This window comes from Mustela lutreola, chromosome 6 (genome assembly GCF_030435805.1).
Source record: "Mustela lutreola isolate mMusLut2 chromosome 6, mMusLut2.pri, whole genome shotgun sequence".
NCBI lineage: Eukaryota > Metazoa > Chordata > Mammalia > Carnivora > Mustelidae > Mustela > Mustela lutreola.
This window is the reverse complement of record NC_081295.1, coordinates 50,932,605-50,956,807: the sequence shown is the minus strand read 5'-3', so window position 1 is coordinate 50,956,807 and position 24,203 is coordinate 50,932,605. Positions and strand designations below refer to the sequence as shown.

Genomic DNA, 24,203 nt, shown 5'->3' with positions numbered 1-24,203 from the left:
AAAGTCAGAAACCCCACTGTAGTCTATATCTGTGTTTTCATCATAGAACTCAAAATTCAATTTTCCACTTTTTATCTTATTTCTATGTGTCCCTACCGTAAAACCAAATAGGCTAGATAGCATCACATACCAATTTAAAATACTATTTGCAATACACTTTGAATCTTTCCCTTGAAATCTATATTGCTTTTACAAGTGAATTTCAATTAAAAGTCTGTTTTCATACACTAATCAGAGATACCCACTTGCAATGATGAATATGTGCCTAAAAATTCAAGACTGTTATTCAACAGGCAGAATCCCCATATTATAGAATCAACTTTCTTCCACCAATATTTTCAGAATTTATAGCTCTCTTTTATTTTTATACTGCTTGAGTTCTCTTGATAGATAGTATGCCCTGAATATAGTCTTCAATTAGTAAAATATATAGGATGAAAGCAAGAGAATGTGTTCATTTGCGCTAACCCTAGATTCTCGCTTTTGTAAGCAGGCAGCATGCATTGTGTGATGTCATTCACCAGCCATTGGTAACAGCAGAGATGCTGAGTATTTCTAATATATGGTACCTTCATGGTTGCTGTGGTTCTTTCAAAGATGATTTATCAAAATTTAAGTTATGCACATATACTCAATTTTCCCTAGCTACTTTACTCTGGTCTCCTCTTTAAATTAGGATTACTTTTTGAAAGAATAATTATTTCAAGAAAGCTAAACCCAGAACTGTTGATATCATACAGTTCACTGCCCTCATTTAAAGTGAGTAAGTGACCTCTCCACATCAATGGGAAAGGTAGGATTGCAAACCCAGGTAATGGGGCTTGAGTCTCGACAATTCTGCCATGCTGCCTTCTCAATATTCTCCAGGTAGACTAATTCTGCCACTAATTGGATGACCTTGGAAAGCCACTTAATTTCTCCAACACATAGCTTCCTCACATGGAAAATGGGGCTAATAATAGTGGCTCTCTCACAGTGTCATTGCAAGAATTAAATGAGTTGCTCTTTCAAAGCACATATAACAGTGCTTGACACACTGTAAGCACCATAAATGTGCTGACTAAAATAAATTATGTTACTCTGAAAACCACCCTTGAGTTATCTTACTGATATCACTTAACATTTTGATAAGGTAGCTTTAAAATTGCTAGTGCAAACTGTAGTTAAATAAAAGAATAGTCAGTCTTGGGGCGCCTGGATGGCTCAGTGGGTTAAAGCCTCTGCCTTCGGCTCAGGTCATGATCTCAGGGTCCTGGGATCGAGCCCCGCGTCAGGCTCTCTGCTCTACGGGGGAATCTGCTTCCCCCTCTCTCTCCACCTGCCTCTCTGGCTTCTTGTGATCTCTGTCAAATAAATAAATAAAGTCTTTTTTTAAAAAAAAAGAATAGTTAGTCTGGGACTGAAGTATATTAGAACACTGCCATGAAATCCCCTTGCAGTTGTGTGATCACTTGCCTGAAAATACCAAAGAAGCACACAGCTACTCAAATCCTTGTGGAAGAAAACATACTCATTATTCAGTGACATTAATTATGATAGCTAGTATTTACTGGACATATACTAGGCACCATTTTAAATATTAATTATTAATTCTAGTTGCCAGAATAACCCTATGGAAGAGATACCACTGGTATGTCCATTTTACAGAACAGGTGCAGAAAAGTAGTTTGTGCAAGTTCACACAGCTAAAAACTGGTAAAGCTGAGATAGAAGAAATGGTCTTGCCCTGAGCACTTCCCAGTTTAGCCAGTCCTCCATTCTTCCCTTACCCGAGAGTGGCAGAATTCCGCTGAGAAATATAAATAAAGAATATATAAAGGAAATATATATATAGTTTCTAAAATGTAGTCTCCTCACTGCCTGGTGGTAAGACATTATAAATGGACAGTTCTATTGAAAGTAACCAAGTTCAGAAAGTGACTGAACCTTAGTTCCTCCCTCAACCTCGGTGAAAAGCCAGAGATTGTCTATGGTACTAAGGTTTTCCTGGGTATGAGAGAGCTGAGGGTTTTGAACAGAGCAAAGATAAAGAAGTGAGTGTGTAATCTGCAAAAAGGATGATACCTTATGAAAACATTAGCCAATCTTTTAAGTTAAAAGCATTAACCAATCTTAACAACCAATTTTAACGTGTGGTTAAAAGTTACCACCCTCTTTGCCACCCAACCACTTCTAAATTTTTCTGCTTCTAGAGGAAAAGAGTTGAATATTCTGAGAGTAAAAAAAAAAACAAAAAACAAAAAAAGGTTCCTAAGAAAGTATCTAGAAGTATCTAGAATCTAGAAAATAATTTTCTGGATCAATGATGTGTACATGATTGCAAACCATGGTGACTCTGAATGTATTTGTATACATGAGTTGAACAGACTTGTCCAACAACCCAGGCTTTGTCTACCCAGAGAGGGTGTGTGGTCCACATGTGCTTTGCAGTTGGGAAGAACTGATCATGGAGGCATAGTCAGCTCCTTTCCACTTTTAAGAGTCAGAAATGGAGGAAATGGAGAGAATTTTGACCACTAGCTCCATGTTGTTTTTCCCAGTATTTTGTATTCCCCAACATTTTCTACTATACTGGCAATATGATTTTTTAAGAATCCTCACACATTTTTCTCTAAACAGGCAAACAGACTCTGGCAATGTGTTTTTGAGGGTATGGATGGGGTTATAAATGGGCAGACAGCAGCATTCTTCCCCAGAAAAATGAGGCCTTGGCATGAACTTTAGGGAGAAATGGTAAGATGAAAGATGCCAGGATAGGCAAACTTGGATAAATTGCTGGTGAGCAGGCTTTAGGAAGCCCTCTCCATAGTGAGAATAGAAGCATTATTGGGTTTGAGACCCATCTACTTATCCCAGGTGATAAAAAGAGGAATCTCTCCAGTTGGTGGAAGAAATTATGTAAGGGGGGACGCCTGGGTGGCTCAGTTGGTCAGACGACTGCCTTCAGCTCAGGTCATGAACCCAGAGTCCTGGGATCAAGTCCCACATCAGGCTCCCAGCTCCATGCTTCTCCCTCTGACCTTCTCCTCACTCATGCTCTCACTGTCTTTCTCTAACTTTTAAAATCTTAAAAAAAAAAAAAAGAAATGATGTAGGGGGTAGAGATGTTAGTGGAATACATTCCCTTATACTACCAGGATACCATCTATAATCCTTGCATGGACCAATGGAAAAACAGAGGCCTTGACACTGTTTTGACACTGTCAAGCTCAATAAATACCTATAGCAAACTCATAATATGTTAGGCATGGCTCATACACTGGTCACCTAGAAAGATTGTTTCCTGTCCCCAAGGAGCTGATAGAGTAGAGGGGAATAATTGCCAATTAATTATCACTGTAATGAGCATAAAAAGAAGTATAGATCATTATAGGAACCCATAATAGGAAACCTAACCTTAGTCAAACAAAACATAAGAGGCATTTAAGCCGAGGCCTCAATAATGGGTAAGCTTCAGCTTTTCTATGGGGGGATGATGGGGAGAAGCTGATGAGGAGATTTTAGACAGGGGGAAAAGAAGCATAACTCTGATGGCTCAGTCACAAGGCTGAATTTATGCTTTAAAATATTTATCTTTTTCCATCCAGAACCAGGTAAGGATGGGCCTCCGAAATGCTAAGTCCTTCCTGTTTGATACCTTATTTCCTCTAAGCAGCAGCCCTATGAGGAAAGTGCTATCATTCTTTCCATTTTATATAGGACAGAATGAAAGATCAAAGAGTTTATACTGAATATAAATTTAAAGCCAGGAATTTAAATACAGGTCTCCCTGACACACGCCCTAAACTCTTTCCACAACATCTCTGCACATTTGTTAGAGGGAAACAGAAACAAAGAAGTCATACTCAGCTCAAGCAGAAAATATCCTGAGGAAGAAGAATGAAGGGAGGAATGCTGCTGTCTGCCTATTTGTAATCTATCTATATTCTCAAAAACACAATGCCAGAGTCTGTTTGCCTGTTTAGAGAAAAATGCTTGGAGATTTTTAAAGAATCAGTACCAGGAGGCACAACTTGGCAGCCTGTTACAGATAACCAAGATTTACTACAGAGTCCAACTCTTCTGTTCTCTTGTATGTTGTCTGTCTACTCAAAGTGCAATGTACTTCATTTCCAACATAAAGGACATTTTTCCAAGGTGAGGTTGAAGGTGATCCTTCTCAAAATACATGTCATACAGGAGACATCTATCTCTCTCTTGAGTCATGTTGTATCACTGCTTCCAATACTCATATTGTACAAGACAGTTCTCTTAAAGTCCAAAGTTGTTTTTATGTTGGAAAGGAAAGAGAGAGAGAAGAGAGAGAGAGAGAGAGAGAGAGAGAGAGAGAGAGAGAGGAAAGGAAGGGGAAAAAAGGACTATTAAAGAGGAAAAAGTTTCATAAAGTTCAAAACACAACACACAATATTATCAGTAAATTTCAGTGAAAAGAAAGCTTCAAAATTCACACAAAAACATCAAATGATCATCCTGTCAGAACACTTAACTTCTATTATATCACTCAAGGAGACAGGACTGATGATTCTCGGAATGTACTATTCACAGAAAAGCCCACGAATTCACTCATCTTAAGAGATGTCAACTTTGTGTTTTAAAACTCATTTCAAACACACAAGAATAAGGCATTTTCTGCATCTTTTAGTAAGTCAAAAGAAAGATAAACAAATCAATACATGTTTTTCAAACCAAAAAATGTGTTTTCATTACTGAGAAAAGTAAAAAAAATAAAAAATCTTCTAACAGTAGTAGTGACATTAAACTGTAACACCTCTCTTTTTCATTTATTGGTAAAATATTTTTTCTTATATAGCATATAAAATGTTTAGAGGAGTTTTTTCCATTTTTACTAAGTCTTCATAATAATCTCCCTGGGACTGAGTTCTAAACTCTTTGGAAACTACTGATATATTAATTAGCTTTTAAAATTCTCTTAAAATTATAAATTTCACTTAATTGCCACATATGGCCTTTCCTTTAAATATTAATGACTCTTCAATAGTAATATCTATAAATAAAACCAGACTTCAGAAGCTATCTCTCAAGGGAGAGAAAATCTGGTAGATTTTGCTTACCTGCCACAGCTGAAAAACCAGTGCAGAGTTGAGGAAATGTCATTTTGTTCTAGAGAGTATAAATAAACAGAACAAAGTGGATGTGTGCTTCGGCAGTCACTGCTAAGAAACAGCACAGAGGAGAGAAACAAGGTCAAATAATCTTGTCTCCAATTCAGAAGCTAGGAAAAGACCAATGGTTGTCATTAGAAGGAGAAACTGTTCTAAGAGTTGAGGGAGAGGGAAGAACAAAAACTAGCCTAGTCCTCTCACTTAAGTGATACAGATGCAGAAGAATGGAAGGCCACATTATACAACAAGGCAGATAAACATAAATATTTAGCATTCTGCTCTTCTCAAAGCCTTTTCTGTTTTATCCCATAGATAGCATCATCCCAAATTTATAGATAAAACAAAAACAGGGACACTAAATGACTTCACTGAGACCTCAAAAGCAAATGAATAGAATGGCACTAAAACGTGGGACCAGTGTTTACAGTAAGCCTCCTGGATGAGGTCTTGAGTTGTATAGTACACATTTATGGAACTTATCTTCTTCCATCCATCTGTCCATCCGTCCATCCATCCATCCATCCATCCATCCATTTATATTGTGCTAGGTTTCAGATTGAAAACTCCCAGGTGTGTTCCTTCAGGGTATTTGCATCATAAAGAGGACTTTGATCTTCAATTACCAGTATGTCCAAAGTTATTTACAGGAGTCAATGAGTCATTGATTATTCAATAACTAACTGGGAGGGAAAGCCACAACTTAAATTCCCTAAATATAACATTTTCTGAATATAAATTGGAAACGTTGTTACTCTAGCAAGAATAATTCAGTCAAAGCAAGTAGATAAATTATAAACTTTGTCCAAATATGAATCTGAGACTGATTAATCTATTAAGTGGCTTTCCAGTAACACAATAGGATAAATTCTATCATCCTGGATAAGCAAGTGTTAAGAAAGTCAGATTTGGTGTTTTCTGTTCTATTCTGGCCAGTCCTGACTCCATCATAAATTTCTAATCATTTCAATGATCTCTCACCTCCCACATAAACATGAGGTGTCATCCCAGGCCACAACATATCTCAGGTTCATTTACACCCATCACAAACTCTCAATAAACATGAGTGTGCCTTTTCTCTGCTATATCCTTCACTTAACAGATTTGTTATCTTTCAACTCCATTAGTTCCATGTGTAGTCATAAATCACAGCTAAAAATGTTTATTTTTTTCTTGCCTTCATATTTCTCTCATACTCTATTACTTTTGTTACCCTGCTATTAAATGGTAGATTAGGGATGGACAAAATATGGTGAAAATACATAAAAAGGGTTTTGTACAGATCTTTATGAAAATACTCTAAAACTGGATTTTCAGTGAGTAAGGTTACATCTTATTATAACTTCCAGCTAAAGTAACTAAAATAAAGACTTAAGAAACAGAGCTTTTGAAAATTTCAGAAATATTAAGATTTTTAAAGTACTATAGACCAAATTGGGCTTTAAATAAAAAAGGCTTAACAAACTAAAAGTTATCTTATTTAACAAAAACATTTCAAATGTAAGCTAATTTCTCCTTTTTCTTCCATGTTCTCATTCTCCCCCCATTCTGATTCCTAGTTTTAATTCTAGTTTTATAAATTTACCCCATTCATGATTTATAAATGGAAATGAACCTCATTGAACACTATGCGCTTTTGTGTTCCTGCTGCATTCTTTATACCCCATTCAGGTGTTCATATTCACCAGCTCCTCTTTCTCACCTGTCATGCACCCATCCCTTTAATCAACCTTTTATCCCCACCATTCCACAGATGCAAGTGAATTTACTTGTTTATCAGATAGAAAGAGAAGAGACAGAGCACAAGCAGGGGGAGAGGCAGGCAGAGGGAGAAGCAGGCTCCCTACTGAGCAAGGAACCCAAAGTGGGACTTGATCCCATGACCCTGGGATCATGACCTGAGCAAAAAAGACAGATGCTTAACCAACTTAGCCACCCAGGCATCCTTAGGCTTTACTTTTTTTAGACAATGTTAGGTTCATAGCAAAATTGAGGGGAACATGCAGACATTTCCCGTATACATCCTATTCCCTCAAGTGTATAACCTCCTCTGTTGTCAACATGTTCCCACCAGAATGGTATATTTATGATTGGTGAACCTACACTGACACATCATAATCACTGAAAGGCCATAGTTTACATTATGATTCACTCTTGATGTTGTATATTCTATGGGTCTGGACAAATGTATAATGACGCATTTACCCTTAGAGTAACACGAAATGCATTCTTCACTGGGCTAAAAATCTTCTGAGGTATCTCTAGTCATCCCTCTCCTCCCAACCCCTGGCATCACTAATCTCTTTATTGTCTCCATAGTTTTGCCTTTTCCAGAATATCAAAAACTGTATGTTGAAATCATACAATATGTAGACTTTTCAAATTGGCTCCTTTCACTAAATAATATGCATTTAAGATTCTCAGTGTGCATTCATGGCTGGATAATTCTTTTCCTTTTAGCACCAGCATTTCCCCTGTGGTCCTCATTCCAGGTCTGGCCATTCCCATATGTTTGAGTGGCGTCTCATTGTTGTCTGACTTCCATTTCCTTCCTGAGAAATGACATGGAACATCTTTTCATGTGCTTATTTGCCATCTTTATCTCTTCTTTGGTGAGATGTCTGTTAAGGTCTTTGGACCATTTTTTTAAAAAATCAGATTGTTTTCTTATTGCTGGGTTTTAAAAGCTTTTTATGCATTTTGTATGATGATCTTTTTTTTTTTTTTTCTTTTCAAGATTTATTTAAATTCTAGCTCGTGGGGCACCTGGGTGACTCAGTCAGTTGACTCTGACTCTTTATTTCAGCTCAGGTATAATCTCAGGGTCCTGAGATGGAGTTCCAGGGAGGCTGCTTCCTCTCTGCACCACTACCTCCCATTCATACATACTCTATCTCTTTCAAATAAATAAATCTTATAAAAAATTCTAGTTGATTACTATATAGGGAGTATTAGTTTCAGAGGTAGAATTTAGTGATCCACCCCTTGCATATAACACCCCATGCTCATCCCAGTAAGTGCCCTCCTTAATGCCTCCCCCTCTACCCCATCCTTCTACTTACCTCCTCTCCAGCAACCCTGTTTTTTACCCTGTTGTTAAGGGTCTCTTATGGTTTGCCTTCGTCTCTGTTTTTAACCTTATTTTTTCCTTCCCTTCCCCTCTGTTCATCTGTTTTGAAGCCTCCTCACAGATGAGTGATGGCTAAGTAATATTCCATTATATATACATGTTTGAAGATGTGGTATATTTTGAATAATAGTCCTTTATCAGATGGCTTTTGCAAATATTTTCTCCCAGGCTGCAGCTTGCCATTTTATCCTCTTGACCATTTCTCAAAGAGCAAAAGTTTATTTTAATTAAATCCAGCTTATCAGTTCTTTCTTTCGTGATCTTGCTTTTTGGCATTTTTTTTTTTTAAGATTTTATTATTTGACAGACAGAGATCACAAGTAGGCAGAGAGGCAGGCAGAGAGAGAGAGGGAAGCAAGCTCCCCGCTGAGCAGAGAGCCAGACGTGGGGCTCGATCCCAGGACCCCGAGATCATGACCCAAGCCAAAGGCAGAGGCCTCAACCCACTGAGCCACCCAGGCGCCCCGCTTTTTGGCATATTATTTAAAAAGGTAACACCAGTCCCAAGGCATCTCGTTCTACACTTTTCTTAGCCCATCTCATAACAGCTTGCAACATAGTTGACCAGTTTCTCATGCCCTCTTTATTGAAACACTCCTACTTTTGCTTCTTTGTCCTACTCACTGCTTACTGTAGTCACTTTGCTCACTGTGTCTCCTTTGTTTGAGCTTCAAATGTTAGAGTGTATCTCCATTCACCTCTAACTTTCCTCTCATCTGGTCCCATAGCCTTACATTTCATATTTATTCCTGCTATTCTACATGTGTATCGTGACCCCCTTGTTGAGCTCCAGACTACTAAAACCAGTTGCATACTTGACCTCTCCACACAGATATTCAATAGTCATGGAAAACATGGTCACATTAGAATTATTGATCTCCTAGTTTCATTCCTGTCCAGTCAGCTGTATCTTAGTAAATGGAAAACCACTCATTGGTGGCTTAAACCAAGAACTAAAAGGTTCTCCCTGACGTGCCTAAGTGGCTCAGTTGGTTAAGCATCTAACTCTTGATTTCAGCTCAGGTCATGATCTCCAAGTCATGGGATCAAGCCCCACATAGGACTACACACTCAGTACACAGTCTGCTTATCCCTCCCCCCTGCTCCCCTCCATTCACATGCTCACTCTTTCTCCAAAGAAAAGTCTTTGATTTTTAGGTTTTCCTCATATCATTCATCCAATCTACAGAATTCTATAGTTCTACATCTAAAATCTCTCTTGAATCCGTCTACTTTTTTTCATTTTCAGTGCTAATACCCTAGTTTTGCCATCAGAATCTCTTTATTGAACTACTGTGATCATCTTGAAACTTCTTCCTGTTTCCCTCCCTATAATCCATTATCCACAGAATAACCTAAATGATTTCATAAAACATAAACCATATCAAGCTTAAACCTCCAACGGTTTCCTTTTGTATATAGTAAAAGATCCAAATCCTTTAATTTGTCTCACAAGGCCTTTTATCATTTAAATCCTGACTCTTCCCTGGACGTCCCTCCTTGCCACCATACTTCTTACTCACCTGATAGTTATCTTTATTGTCTTTTATTTCTATCTTTATTGTCTTTTATTTCCTTAGACAAGCCCAACCTCAATCCTGTTTTAGTTTCTTAATTCTTGTTCTTCCTTCTACCAAAAATGCTCTGAAGATTTTCTCACAGCTGTTCCTTTGTTATTAAACTCTGATTTCAGATGTAATCTACTCAGACAGCTCTCTCCCATCACCCACCCCACCCAGAAGCACAGTCATTCTTTTTTTGTATAACCTTTGTTTTCTTCATAGCTCTTACAATGATCTGAAATGATCTTAATTAGTGCTATTGTTATTGTTTATTGTCTGTCTCTGTGCCTCTACTAGAATGTGAGTTCCACGGGGACAAGTACTTCATCTGACTTGTCTTATGGTTGTTTGTCCAGCTTCGGGAATAGTGTTTGGCACATTATGGGGACTCAACATTATTAGTTTTTCAATGAATACTTTAAATCTGGAGGTGTCTTCGGGCTTAAAATGTGTTTCTTGGAGGCAACATATAGATGGGTTTTGTTTTTTTATCCATTCTGATACCCTGTGTCTTTTGACAGGGGCATTTAGCCCATTCACATTCAGGGTAACTATTGAGAGATATGAATTTAGTGCCATTGTATTGCCTGTAAGGTGACTGTTACTGTATATGGTCTCTGTTCCTTTCTGATCTACCACTTGTAGGCTCTCTCTTTGCTTAGAGGACCCCTTTCAATATTTCCTGTAGAGCTGGTTTGGTATTTGCAAATTCTTTCAGTTGTTGTTTGTCCTGGAAGCTTTTAATCTCTCCTTCTATTTTCAATGATAGCCTAGCTGGATATAGTATTCTTGGCTGCATGTTTTTCTCGTTTAGTGCTCTGAAAATATCATGCCAGCTCTTTCTGGCCTGCCAGGTCTCTGTGGATAAGTCAGCTGCCAATCTAATATTTTTACCATTGTATGTTACAGACTTCTTTTCCCGGGCTGCTTTCAGGATTTTCTCTTTGTCATTGAGACTTGTAAATTTTACTATTAGGTGACGGGGTAAATATATATATTTCATGAATAAATGAACTCACTGAATAGGCAAATTGTTAAGGGGCCACAGACTCTATGATCCTTGTTTTTGTAGTGAATCAGGATCTAGTTGAGTTGCATAGGGTCATAAATCAAAGCATCTGAAAGATCTTTATGTCTGTTTGCACATAGAATTGACTTTTTATAGAATTTACAGCCTTAATTAAACTGTGAGACAACAGATACTAGGAAATTGTATTTACTTGATTTTGCAAATGAGCACATTGACATCTATAGAGAGAATAGAGAACTCTTTAATGAAGTCAGATTTCTGAAGTGCTAACAATGTTGTGCTACTATGCTTTTTCTAGAAATGTGGCCATATCCACTGAAATGACACCCATCCCAGTGCAATATCCAGGAACTATAATCAAGAGCTAAGTTACTGATACATAAGATAGTCCAGGGATACAGGCTAAATTAAAAGAAGATATATCATTATTTCTAAAACACTGCTTTGATTTTATTATTCCCTCCTCCTCAACCCACAGCAGAATCTCTTGACCTCCCTGACTTTGTCAACTAGCATATGCTGGAATTAAGGTTTATAAAAAGTAGTTATTTAATGATATTTGTAAAAGATTTGTAAAAGATTATGACAACATTTGTAACTCTATCCTATCTTCAGTTCCAAACACAAGGTGAAAATTAAAGTAAAAACATTGAACAAATTAATTTCGGCTTGGCAATGCTTTTCATTGACTGAAACAATTCTGAACTATAAATAAGTGTTTTTACATGTCTTACAATTTTTTTTTTCTAACTAGAACACATTTCAAAAAAATTATTCGTATTCTTCACACATTCCTAGAGCATACTTTATAGAGTTGATCATCTCAGAAACAACCCAGTGAATACTAGCATCTGGAAATCCCATTATCTGCCCTTGAGACTTATTATTAATCATAGTGACACAGGTGCTTGCTAAACATTTGGGGGGGAGAGGTAGGTCTAGAGAATTAGTTGTATCACAGGGAGAAAAGAGTGTGCTTTAGTGTTCTCCCTTGAAAACGTTGAGGGAATGACATCTGGTGCTTACCACCAGGAACAACAGTCCCAGGATGTCAATCCACTGCATGGTTTGCTAGTGTTAGGGTCACCAAGAAGACATGACTCACACAGGCAATGGGTGGAACACCACTTTTCTCATACAGAAGAGAGGCAGAGCAAGATCAACTTTAATAGTAAGCATCAGGACCCCACGGTCAGTAGATCTCATCCCACAGCTGATATGGGGAGAAGGTCTGCATGCATCTTTCTTGTCCTGCAGGTGAAGGGCCTTTTCCCTCCCCTACAAAACTGAAAGGACAACCGTATCAACACACACTTAAGCTGAACAGAAAACTATACAACAGACCCGAACAGGGAAAGATAACTTCCAACCAAAGACAAATTTACAGCTTGTGCTATAAGGGCTTTTTATCTTTCTGCAAGGAAATGTTCCAGGCCCAAGGCCACTCTTCTGCAGCTATGTTAGGGATTGAAAGACTACTCGCTCATGAGTCCCCAACAGAAAATGTATTGGCCTAACTCAATGTTATTTTATGATACCTGAGGACAAGAAGGCTAACTGAAGCTTCTTTCTCAAACTCTACCCCCATATATCTTCTCCCCTACTATTTTTCTCCTTTACCATTTAGGAAGCAATAGTGCCTTTCCATACATCTGTTTCTTAGGAAGATTGACAGAGTTACAGAAAAAATACATTGGATTAATGTTCTAAAATATGCTTTTTAGAGTTACAGCAAACAGTTTTGAATGACAAACTGTGTTTAGTCTGTACAAGCCAGATACGTAAGACAGAAAAGTAATTTTGTTTGTTACATTTCTGAAACTTGATTTTAAATATGAAGAGAAAAATACCAAAAACAGTAGAACTTAGGTAGAACTCTTTAAAAATAAATGTACTAGTTTCAGTAATACTAGCTGGTATAACAAACGAACTTCAAGTTTATATGGCTTAAGACCACAGAAGTTTATTTCTTGAATGTACAAAAGAACAATGAGGGCGTTTCTGATTGGTAGCCGAAGGTGACACGAGGTGGAACTATGCTCCCTGTAGTCACTCATGGATACTGGGCTGGACAAACAACCATAATAAGACAAGGCATAGTCTTGTCTTTTAATATCACCATAGGTGTTGATGTCTGACCAGTAGGAGGGAGAAGAAAGTGTTAAGATTGTACACTTGCTCCTTAACTGCCTTAAGGGCCTGGGGAAAAAAAACCAATGTCTTCCATTTTATTTTCTGCAAGAATTAGTCACATGGCCCTCGTTAGACAAAAAGGGTGCTAGTGAATGACCATTTTTCCAGGGGACAGTTCTATTCCCTAGAAGAATTTTGAAATAAGAGGTCTACAAAATGAGTCAGTGGTGGTTGCTTCCTAGAAAAGCAAAACACTTGACTCTGTTAATTATTTTATTTTTATATTTTTAGGATTTTATTTGAGAGAGAGAGCATGAGAGAGAGGGCATGAGTAGGGGAGGGGGAAGGAACAGAGAGAGAGGGAGAAACAGACTCCCCACTGAGCAAAGAGTCTGATCCCAGGATCTGGGACTATGACTTGAGCTGAAGGCAGATGTTTAACCTACTGGACCCCTCAGGTGCCCATCCCATGTTAATTCTTAATATTGAAACTTCGATAGGAATGGCCAAGAGAAACTGATAGATTTAGGGTTCAGAGAGCAGAGAGTGTTTGTGCCCAACTTCCTGTATGGAACTCAGAGGTAATATAACATTATTGAACACTCAGTACTAAAATGGGTAGCATCAGTGGAGCTGAAATTGTGGTAAAATACTTCTAATCAGACACACAGTTTGAAATAACACTCATCTCCAAACTACCAAAGGTCTATAAAGGTGTAGGAGAGCATCTAAGGTAGCTTATCCTACTCCACATTGATGTAAGGTAGGCTAAAGATGCCTTTCAATTATGAAAAGAATAATACAGAATAAACAGCAGGGGTCTAATGACTGGAGAATGGGGTCCAGCAGACCTTGGCAGCAGGTTTCAGCAGGGCTGGATGCTGACAACCAAAGGAATGGTTGCACTGGTAGAGTTGGGTTTCCCTTCTCTGAGAAAAGAGCTGAGTTAAATAAAGGTACAGAAAAATTAATAATGTCATTTGACTGCACAGAAGTTTGGTGGTTCAAAATACATGCCTCATACATCTAAATACTGAACACTGCAGCATTAGTAACCATCTCAAAATCTCTGGGATTTTAATAATTTTCTCCAGTGATGCTCGACAATTAGAAAAGTATACGTTTTTTTTTTTTAAGATTTTATTTATTTATTTGACAGAGAGAGAGACAGAGATCACATGTAGGCAGAGAGGCAGGCAGAGAGGAAGGGAAGCAGGCTCCCTGCTGAGCAGAGAGCACCATGTGGGGCTCGATCCCAGGACCCTGAGATCATGACCTGAGCCGAAGGCAGAGGCTTTAACCCACTGAGCCACCCAGGTGCCCCAGAAAAGTATACAGTTTTAAAGTCATCTTTCCATTTCAGAATTTTATTTAATAAGATATTTTAATCATTAAACCAATACTAGATTCTGTATAATGATCAAGTTGAGGCTTACATATTTGAGATCCCTGTTCTTTTTTTTTTTTTTTTTCTTCCATAACATCTTACTACATTTGGTGTTTTTCTTCCAATCAGGAGCCAAGTATTCTTCCCACTCGACAATCCTTTTAGCTGATTATGAAAGAGCATTTCTCTCATGGCTGGTAACCATGTGGGCCTCTCACTCAACAGCAGTGTCAGTGGCTCTCAAAGACATCTATGGGTCTTGAGGTGTCCAAGCCTTTCTCAGTTGCTTTTGAAAGAGCTCACCTTTCCCTTTTTACCTCCATACAGAGAACCTTTGAATCTGTCCAGGATGTTGCCTTTCTCTCTTTTTCTTTTGGAGTTGGCTCCAAACCGTTGTTTCTGCCATATTCCCAGAGCACTTCCAAAGGGTGTACTTTAAAGAGGTTTTATTTTAAATCAGACCCTCATATATAGACCCTACAAAGTTAGTAGAAATATGTTTGGACATTTTCTCATGGTGGCAAGAGAGATAGAGAGAGTTATTCTTCAACAGATTCACTCAAGTTAATATCCACACAGCCTGCCTCATACAATAGCCCATTCCATTTGTATACCTTGAAAACTTCGGGTATTTTCTCTGACCACAGTGATCTTTATTATCCCTTCCAAACCTCACTTTCCTCAACATTGAGCCTTCTTATCCCCAGTGATAGGTTTCATTCTCAAACTGACCTGTCTTGTACAGAAAATATATTCGTAAGAAACACCATTTAACAGACGTTATCATTTCTCTGGGAATTAATTTTATAAATCCTTACTAAATATCCTTGAAGGCAAAAGCATTTTACATGTCTATTTTAAATCTTCAAAACAGTTAGTATAGTGCTAAGTTTATATCATCTGGCAGACTAATCAAGTCACACAAAAAAGTGAAACTGAGTGTGACTAGGTCAGTATGTTACTGTGGCTCTTTTTGAGGAATAAGGACAGATCTCTAAATTAGGAACATAAAACTCATCAATACAATTATGACATTTCAGGCTTCTGTGCAGAATAATGGTCCTGCTAACCATGAAATGAAATAGTCTTTAATATCTAATTAAATGCCTTCTTTGATGAGAAAAAAAGTATGGTCTCAAATTTTATGATTTTTCACTTTCGAGTAAGTCTAGTGTAAAAAACAGATCAATGCAATATCATGCCTTTATTCCCTCTCTGCAGTGAGTAAAACTTAAAATTTCATAGTTTCTTATTGTACAAAGGATATTTTCAGCCACAACTTAGTTTTTACATTTAGGCCATTGACAGTAACTTTGTAGCACTTGTACAGATGATCACACCTCTTGTAAAGGGGGACATTTCTCTTTGGTTTCTACTGAGTTCCAAATTTCACAGTAAATCTCACTAAGACTTACTATTTCTCACAGATATTTTATGAAATAGCTCCTATGTTTATCATCATCACTTCCCAACAAATTTTGCCAGTGGTTACTTCAAAGGAATAGCCCCTCTTCAAGGACAGTTAGCTTGGCACCAACTCAGCCACCAATGTTTTGATTTAAAAGACTTAACCAATCCCTGTAAACACTCTTCTCTTCACTGAGATATACATTGTTAGGGAATATAATTAGAATCCTGGCAGAGTTAGGGATTGGTCAGTTGTATCAAAACTCATTTCAAATTCCTTAGGTGGAAGAATTTACAGGTATTAATTTAATTTAATTTAATTTAATTTAATTTAATTTAATTATCTTCTCTGCTCCTTGCTATTATGTTGCCTTCACTCTCTCTGCTATCACAAGAATATGGCTGAAGCACACTTTGGTACCAAGGTGAAAAATTCTAATGAAGTCCTCTTACTGACATTCCATAGATTAAATACTCACTTGTTGCTGACCAAAGGATGACTGGGACGGTGGTAGTAGGTTAATGACAGCACCCCTCACAAACACATTAGACTTGGAATAGGGGTGCATGAGCTTTATTTGACATGAAAAGTAATAGAGGGTCACTGTTAGATCTTAACAAAAACTTGCAACCAGCAATAAATGTCATTTATATATTGACATAAAGGATAAAATGGTAGTTTTGCTTTGGTTTTGTACTCTAAAAGTGTATCACTTAATTATTGAGTAGCACAGTTTTATAATTAGGTAATTCAAGGAACCAGGAATGAAAGATCACCTCAAATCTATACAGTGTGATGGCTACATTTCTTAACTATTCTGTCTTCACGTTGTAAAGTCACTGATGAATAAAATAAAAATCATTTATAATTTTTTCTATTAAAAAAATATTGAGGGGCGCCTCTGTGGCTCAGTGGGTTAAAGCCTCTGCTTAGGGTTAGGTCATGATCCCAGGGTCCTGGGATTGAGCCCGCATCAAGCTCTCTGCTCGGCAGGGAGCCTGCTTCTCTCTCTCTCTCTGTCTGCCTCTCTGCCTACCTGTGATCTCCGTCTGTCAAATAAATAAATAAAATCTTAAAAAAAAAAAGCTATTGAGCTTAATAAGGAATTGATATCCTTTGATGGAAAGGTAATGCTAAGTTAAAATGGGCTCTCATATAGATAGCTATTTAGGAGAGCAATAAAACAATGATCCAATGTAAGTAAAAAGCCAGCAAAAAAACAATATTCATATAATAATTTTCATTGATGCTTAATTTACCTCAAAATTATTTTTCTGTTAAGGTCAATATATCCTTTCATTCTGGACAACTAGAAATTATTATCTTAAAATATTAATATAATGAATCACTGAACAATATCTAATAATGATCACTATTATAAGAGAGTATTTATCTATACAACAGTATAATATTTTTCTCCTTCACCTAACCAGAAAGAGATTTATTTCTCTTGAAAAATGAGAATTTTTATCAGCGTTTCCAGGTTGTCCTCTCACCAAACACCACATTATTCACTATTGCTGATTATGCATATTTGCAAACATTTAATTTTAGAATATAGTAGATACTTAATGAACATCTTTTTTATTCATCAAGAAATATCGCTGAGTTATTAATCCCGGAAGGCTTGTCCCAACTGGAGGTAGAGGGATGAATATGAAATAATCAATAAAGACAAGCAGTGTTCAGAGAAATAGGCTTGCCAAATTACTCTGCCTAAAAATTGAGGAACTCCCCCTTAGCAGTTAGCCCTTGCTGTGACTCATACTTAGTGGGGGCCACCAGACAGCAGCCAGCAAAGGCCCTGCTGTGGTTGCTCTAGTCTACTGCCTTGAGAGGTCTATGAATAGCTCAGTGATATGCTTAATAAAAAGTGTGGATGATGAGGCTTATCTGTCTGCACCATCAAATAAACAATTACAAATTTCTCCTGTGCATGGTGCAAAACTCACATATTACCCCAGGACAGGGAAACCAATTACAATGAGAAACTACAATCTGGGGTACCCCCACCTCAATTTTGCTGGAGCTCGGGAGTTCCTCTAGACGCGAGTCCTCAGCTTCCCCACATTCTTTTTGAGAACTTTTGATGTGAAGGACAGCAGAGAAATGGAGGAGGACCTTGTGGGAATATTGAACCTAGATTCACATATTTGCCTTTTTTTCTTTTCTATTTCAGAGAAGAGATACTGCAGCATATTTGCAGGATTGGTGGGAATTATCCAGAGAAAGAGATGGTGCTGGTGAAGAAAGGGAAAACTGCAGAGCAAATCTCTGACAAGGTAAGAAAGCACTGGTGAAAGGTGAGGGTGCAGAGAAGGAAGGGGCCTCTTCCACCGGAGCAGGGGAAGGCAGCGGCAGGGCAGGTGCTGGTACGATCCCCAACGTGGTAATAAGAGGGAGACAGAGCTCCCTTCCAATAGCTTCTATGTTCTTTTACACTAAAGTAGAAGACAGTTCTATATTCTGCAAGATAAGGAAGGTAAAGAGAGGTTCCAGAAGAGAGGAGACGGTATGAAATAATCACCCAAGATAGTGTTTCTCAAATAATCCAAGGTAATAGACCATTTATTTTTATTTGCAATCTACCATGAACAAATACTTTTATAAAATAAAAATGAAATACTGGAATATTAAATTTTAAAAAATCAGATAAAACTGAAACAAGACTTGTCTAACATTAGATTCAGGAGCATTAAACTTATCCCTTGAAATTGCTCTAAAAGTTTGCAAATTCACTCTTCATGGACCACTAATAAATAGCTTATAAAAGAGTACCAGTTTCTGGAAACTTTAAGAAGCACAGATCTGGAAGAGAGAGGCTTCAAAGCTTGCTAGGAATGCATTGTAAAATTTCCTGCCAGTGTTACCCAAGTGTCTAAACTAGCTACCCTGAATTATGTTATTTTTCTGTGCAAAATTCAGCTGTTTAGGGTACAGACAAGAAAAAGCTGGATGGGAGCGCCTGGGTGGCTCAGTGGGTTAAAGCCTCTGCCTTCAGCTCGGGTCATGGTCCCAGGGTTCTGGGATCGAGCCCCACGTTGGGCTCTCTGTTCGGCGGGGAGCCTGCTTCCTTCCCTCTCTCTCTCTGCCTGCCTCTCTGCCTACTTGTGATCTCTGTCTGTCAAATAAATAAATAAAATATTAAAAAAAAAAAAAGAAAAAGCTGGATGACTGGATTCCATAGGACTTAAACTACTGCTGGTGGAGAACATCAGAGCTCAAAGATGGCAGCGCTTTTGCAAAGGCCAAATAGACCATGAGAATATAAACTGAGCAAAGAGTAGAACGAGGTATGGGAGGAATGATGGTTAGTAAGAAAATTATGGGGTTAGTGGACTAGCAGCTTCAATATCGAGGAATCCTATCAGTGGAACTGGATGACACAGGGGTGTTGAGACGGAAAGTGAGAGGTCTGAAGTCACACTTTCAGAGTTTTTAGGAAAAGCAGTGGCTGAGAGGTCATTTCAACAAGTAGCAGAAGAGAACTGGGATAAAATATCATTGGAGGGACTCACTGACAGTAAGAATGGAATGGAGAAAAGGATTTTGAGTCAAAAACTAAAGACCTTACTGAATGAAGGAAAATTCAGAAAAAGGGGGCCGATTTAATAGTCAAATATCATGAATATCAAAAGAATAGCGAAGTTTTGGCAAGATAGAGTAGAATAAATTATAAAAATTATAAAAATTAGCAATGTGAAGAAAAAAAAAAAAGAAAGAAAGAAACTTCACTTTCTGGTCACAGGTACCTGGAGAGTGAAACCAAAACAAAACAGAACAAGTCTTCATTCTGCAGACACAGCTCAGTCCTCAGAACCTTTTAAATAACAGAGTTAGAATTCCAGAGGGTACCATGGAGTGTTTATATGTGCTTAGTTCCACAATCATGGCCAGTTAGATCCAAAAACCCCTCCCTCTTTTTTGGCAATAGAATCAGAGATAAAGCAAAACATACTGCTGATATATATCTTTAAAAAACCAATGTCATGATATATGAGACTATTCCCCTATAATGAAACATGTCAATAAAATGTTGGGATGCTAATAGACTAACAATACTTTATATAAATTGAATTTCAATAACAAAGTAACTGAAAAAGATTAATCAAATAAATTATGGTCAAAGGTTGACATAGGAATTTCATAAGCACTCAAATTAGAGAGTTTCAGCTAAATAAAGTGTGCTTATTCTGACAAAATGGTAAGAGGAACCTTAACTATATTAAGTTTTTCTGTTTATTATTTTACACATTTTTAACAATAAAACATGATAAATATGACATACTTTGTTTTATTATTTTAATCATTTCTCCATCAAACTATAAAAATAAAATACATATATATGTAAATATATGTATAACTGGAGCTTTATAAATGTACCTATAAAACAACAATGATGAATCTCAAGTCCAATATAAAAAGTTAAAACAACTTTTCAAATATGTGTTGGAAAAGAGTAGTTTCCTGATTTGAAAAGTGGGATAATAAAAGCATCAAACCTGTAAGTTACACAGATTGAAATGAGACAATTATTGTTATGTATTGAATATTCACATTCCTAAATCCCTCAAATTCATATTCATATATCTCCAATGTAGTATTTTCAGAGGGATGGACCTTTGGGTGGTAATTAGGTCTAGATGATGTCCTGAGAGTGGGGCCCCCAATGATGGGACTAGTATTCTTTTAAGAAGACAAAAAGAGTTCTGGCCAAAAGAGCTTTGACCCTCTGGCCAAAAAGAGCCCAGAGCTCTCCTGCTCTCTCTCTTCCATGTGATGAAAATACAAAAAAAAAAAAAAAAAAAGCCATCTAAGGTCAGGAAGATGTCCCTTGCCAGCAAATGAATCTCCCAGCACCTTGATCTTGGACTTTCCAGACTCCAAAAGTATAAGAACTAAATGTCTGTTGCTTAAGCCACTAAGTCTATGGAATTTTGTTATGGCACCTCAAGCAGATTAAGACAACCATGTAAAGAATGCGATGGCATGACTAACATCCATTGGCCTATAAAATGTTTCCATTGCATAAAAATTCAAAACTTTACAAAACACACCATAAACCCAATTATTTGCAATATAGAGTTAATAGCAAGGAATTATTGTACACTGGACATTATTGGAATAATAATAAAGTAAAAATATTAATAGCACTTGTAGTTACATAGCAGTGACCACATGCCTAGCACCATTCAGATCACTTTGCATATATAAAAGTGTTTAGTCTCGTGATAGTGTTACAAAATGGAATGATTATCCTTCTTTCATGCAAGAGGAAATTTAGGAACAAAGTTTCTAAATGTTTTACATGTATTAAGCCTTTAACTTTGCTAGCAATAATAAGATATGGGTAGTATTACTGTCCTCATTTTATAGATGAGAAAAGTGAGGAAGTGTTAGCTGACTTATTGATCCATGTTTTTCAACAAATAGATGATGGAGTTGGAATCTGAGCTTACACCATCAGGCTCAGACCTATGTACCTAGTTATTACATATTATCAAGGGGATGATGGTCTGTTCAGATATTTTACAAACCAATAAGAGGACGTTAATACTTCTGAAAAATGGGCAATGAATTTGAACATATAATTCACAAGGGCACACAATCTCTTCTCTTCTTTGAAATGCTCATCATGCCTATGGTTGATTGCCTGGATAGCTTTTTGTGCAGAAGCCTGACCCACTAAATACAGAACAAAAAAATACATTACAGTAAAAACTTGGTTAAAAATAGTAACCTCCCATATGGGAAAAAGTATTAAAGGGAGTGTTAAAATCTCAGATTGCTTGTCAAACTGAATGGAAATTTTAATTTATTAGAAATGCATACCATGTATAAGATTTTTATTCTTTTAAAATTACTGTTTCTTGTACAAACTCATTTCAATCACTTGAAAATGACTGTGTAGATCACTCTGGACATCACTGGTTAAAAATGACTGAAATGGAGAAGTTGAAATCTACCTTTTCTACCTTTTTACCCAGACCATTGATCTTCCAATATGCTGGCATAATAAATGATTAATACACCATGAAAGCATCAAATAGTTTACTTAGAGTAAAAGACAAAATTTAAATGTTATCTCTTTTACTATCAATCCTTTGAATTTTTATTTCATAATTACTAAAGTGGATATTCACTATAGTCTTCCATTACTTTCAAATTATCTCTTACTGATAGGAAAACTCAAACTCTTGTCATCAATATAAAAATATTTTAAAATATGATTCTCTGCTCCTGTCCTTTTGACAGACAGCTGCATCTTCTGGTGCGTGTCCCTGAGATGTGGAGGTGAGGGCTGGAGTCAATGAATTTGGCCATATTGAGTGTCTGGTCACTAGGGCTATTTGAACTCTGGCAAACTGGATACTGTCACCATCAATGACCGAACCCATGGCAAAGTCGACAGCACAGGGAAGGGTGAGAATGGAAAACCTGTCATCAATGGAAAGCCCATCTCCATCTTCCAGGAGGGAGATCCTGCCAACATCAAATGGGGTGATACTGGTGCTGAGTATTTTGTGGAGTCCACTAAGATCTCCAGCATGGAGAAGCCTGGTGCTCACTTGAAGGGTGGAGCCAAGAGGGTCAACATCTCAGCCCTTTCTGTTGATGCACCCATGTCTATGATGGGTGTGAGCCATGAGATGTATGACAACTCCCTCAAGATCATCAGCAATGCCTCCTGCACCACCAACTGCTTGGCCCCTTGGGCCAAGGTCATCCATGACAACTCTGGTATCACAGAGGGATTCATGAACATAGTTCATTCCATCAATGTCACTCAGAAGACCATGGACAATTCTTCTAGGAAGCTATGGTGTGATGGCTGAGAGGCTGTCCAGAACATCATCCCTGCTTCTATTGGCACCACCAAGGCTGTATGTAAGGTCATCCCTCAGCTGAATGGGAAGCTCACTGGCATGGACGTCTGTGTCCTCACGCCCAATTTTAATTTATTAGAAACACAGACCATTTATATTATTCTTTTAAAATTATTGTTTATTGTCCAAACACTACAGGTCAGTTGTGGATCTAACCTGCTACCTGGAGAAACTTGCCAAATACAATGACATCTAGAAGGTGATGAAGCAGGCACCAGAGGGCTGCTTCAAGGGCATCTCAGGCTACACTGAATACCAAGTTGTCTCCTGAACCTTAACAATAACACTCACTCTTCCACTTTCAATGCTGAGGCTGGCATTGCTCTCATTGACTACCTTGTCAAGTTTGTTACCTAATATGATGATGAATTTGGCTACAGCAAACCGTTTCCTTGTATATAGGGGTGCTAGTAGAATATTTTCTTCTACAATTCAGTCTTTTACTCCAATTCCTGATACAGAGATCCTTAATCCTTTGGAACTTCTTGGGTAATCACAGCAGTGTCTTTGTTCTAAAGAGGTAGATCCTGGATAGGGGCTGGTCACCAGAAATACCAAGCCATGACTGGAAGCTTGCAATTTTCAGTTCCACATCCCATTCTTCAAAGATGAGAGAAGGACTAGGAGTGGATTTAATAACTGATCATGCCTGTGTGATTGAGCCTCCATAAAAATCACACTATATATTTCATCCTTACCAGCCAATAAAATTGTTTTATCAATGTCTTCATCTTTTTAGATGTAATGGTCAATGCATTGCCTTTTTCTAAATGGAACTCTTATAAGATTTGAAATGAGATGTAATTTTTCTTTTAAAAAATCTTTATTAAAATATAATATACATATCAAAAACCTGACCATTTAAAGCATACAATTCAATTATGTTAGCATATTCACAATGTTAGCATATTCACAATGTTATATAACCATTACCACAGTCAATATAAGAATATTTTTATTATTCCTGAAAGAAATCCCCTAGCTATTAGTACCACCCCTGGCCCCATGTAAGCACTAATCATTAATCTCCTTTTTGTTAGTATAAATTTGTTTATTCTTAACATTTAATATAATAGGGAATCAGGGATGCCTGCATGGCTCAGCTGGTTAAGCATTTGCTTTCTGCTCAGGTGGGATCAGGCCCCATGTCCAGCTCCCTGCTCAGTGGGGAGCCTGCTTCTCCCTTTCCCTTTACCTCTCCCTCCCCCAACTCATTCTCTCTCATAAATAAATAAAATATTTTAAAAATATATAAAGAGAATCACACAATATGGGCAGTTTGCAACTTGTATTTTAACTTAGCACTTAGCATAAAGTTTTCCAGAATTATTGATGTTGTAGTACATATCACTATGACATTCCTTTCTTGGTCTAGTAATATTCCATTGAACCAGTTAGCTTTTTACACATAATCAACTAATTTTGCCTCCAAAGTCATTTGTCTCTCCTTCTTGCTAACAATGGAAAAGAAAAGACAAATGTTAAGGAAAAAGCACATGGAAATAGATTAATGGGATAATCAGCTTCTGAATAATTGATTCTAATC

At 37.4% G+C, this 24,203-nt stretch overlaps 1 pseudogene; it reads left to right on the top strand.

The window, feature by feature from the left end:
• Positions 1-22,853, top strand: part of LOC131834587 (glyceraldehyde-3-phosphate dehydrogenase-like) — a 50,911-nt pseudogene extending 28,058 nt beyond the window's left edge.
• Positions 22,854-24,203: the final 1,350 nt, after the last annotated feature.